Source organism: Schistocerca piceifrons, chromosome 2 (genome assembly GCF_021461385.2).
Source record: "Schistocerca piceifrons isolate TAMUIC-IGC-003096 chromosome 2, iqSchPice1.1, whole genome shotgun sequence".
Classification (NCBI taxonomy): Eukaryota; Metazoa; Arthropoda; class Insecta; order Orthoptera; family Acrididae; genus Schistocerca; species Schistocerca piceifrons.
Genome location: NC_060139.1, coordinates 163,003,137 through 163,005,105, shown reverse-complemented (window position 1 = coordinate 163,005,105; position 1,969 = coordinate 163,003,137). Strand labels below are relative to the sequence as shown.

General features: G+C 49.2%; 1 pseudogene; it reads left to right on the top strand.

Moving 5' to 3' along the window:
• Positions 1–566: 566 nt before the first annotated feature.
• On the top strand, positions 567–684 carry LOC124778380 (annotated as a pseudogene).
• The last annotated feature ends 1,285 nt before the right edge of the window (positions 685–1,969 follow it).

The window sequence follows — 1,969 nt, the reverse complement described above, 5'->3', positions numbered from 1 at the left end:
GGCTGAAATGGGAATATTCCGTGATGTGGCTCTGAGCGCTATGGGAATTAACATCTTTGGTCATCAGTCCCCTAGAACTTAGAACTACTTAAACCTAACTAACCTAAGGACTTCACACAACATCCAGTCATCACAAGGCAGAGAAAATGCCTGACCCCACCGGGAATCGATCCGGGAACTCGGGCGCGAGAAGCGAGAACACTACCGCACGACCACGAGCTGGGGACTATTCCGCGATGTCCCACAACAAATTTCGCCCTCGTATGTTAATGATAGTCCTTACACTTATGCCACTGTTACTTAAATTCACATAAACAACGGTAAGGAGCACGGTTTAACATTGTTTACTTGCTTAAGTAACTGATTAGCGACAACTTTTGAAGCTTATTTGCATTCGAACATGTCCAAAACAACAGACACCACACATCTAATTCAGTACAGATGCCCACAAGGTTTGAACTCATGGAAATCAGTGAAATGCCGTAAGTAATGAGGATAATGGGCAACTTGCACTACATTAGCAGTGTTTGGATAAGTAGAGATTTTAGGATTACAGGCTTTCTCGAGCCAACGGCCTTGCCCCAATGGTAACACCGGTTCCCGTCAGATCACCGAAGTTAAGCGCTGTCGGGCTGGGATAGCACTTGGATGGGTAACGATCCGGTCTGCCGAGCGCTGTTGGCAAGCGGGGTGCACTCAGCCCTTGGGAGAGAAACTGTGGAGCTCCTTGATTGAGAAGTAGCAGCTCCGGTCTCGGGAGAGCGGTGTGCTGACGACATGCCCCTCCACATCCGCATCCAGTGACGCCTATAGGCTGAGGATGACACGGCGGTCGGTACCGTTGGGGCTGCATGGCGTGTTCGGGAGGAGGCTGTCTCGGCGTATTTCAGCTACGAAGTCTTCACGGGTTATCAGCCCAGTGGCGTCGTCTTCTAGTCGCAACGTTTCAATGGATTGCGTATTCATCATCTTCAGGAGAATATAACCTTCGCCTGAAGATGATGGACGCGCAATCCATTAAAACATTGCGACTAGAAGACGACGCCACTCCGCTGATAACACGTGAAGATTTCATAGTGGAGATTTTGGGTCTGACGGGAGGCGTGTTAAGACAGTTGCGTGTAGCTGCGATGATCACGGTGTCCGGATGTCCGCAGCCCGTGGTCTAGTGGCCAGGATTGCTGCCTCTAGATCACGCGGTCTTGGGTTCGATTCACGGCCGGGTTGGGGATTTTCTCTGCCTGGGGACTGGGTGTTTGTGTCGTCCTCATCATTTCATCATTATCATTAGTGACAGTGGCTAGATTTCATTGTTAAAAATTGGACTGTGTAAGAACTGGGACTTTGTACGGGTGCTGATGACCAACAAACCAAACATCATCATCATCATCATCGTCATCACTGTGTCCGGATGGCGCAGTGGTAAGTGCGTTTGCCCAGTAAGCAGGAGACCTGGTTCGAATTCCGGGCAGGCAGAAATTTTCAACTTTCCCCATTGATATAAATCAATGATCACTGGCAGCTAAGGTCATGAATTCCTTTGTGTCATAATTCATCGCGGCTGCGTCATTAAAATGGTGTCTATTCTTTCGGATACTACGTACATAATTATGGATGAACCTGCTTTGCTGCTTACAGCCACGTGGACGAAATGGTTGTTTTCCTGTGCCGCCATCATATTGTGTGGTCCAGTACCTTCTAGTAGCTGTGTATGACCCTCTCCTACCCACTTGCTCCACACTGCATCACCTGCCGTAACGGCGTGCACCGTGTGGGTTGCAATGTCGCTGTAGGATAAACTCGTATGTCGGAGACCAATTATTCTGCGCTGTTCGAAATAACTCACTTGTTGATGCTGCTCCCTTGGACATCAACAAGGCACGATGGCACCTGTTTACAATTTTACCCCTCGTTCGAGAGCTCCGCACCGACTGAGCTTGACGTAATAACGTCCCGTAGGGCTCGGATT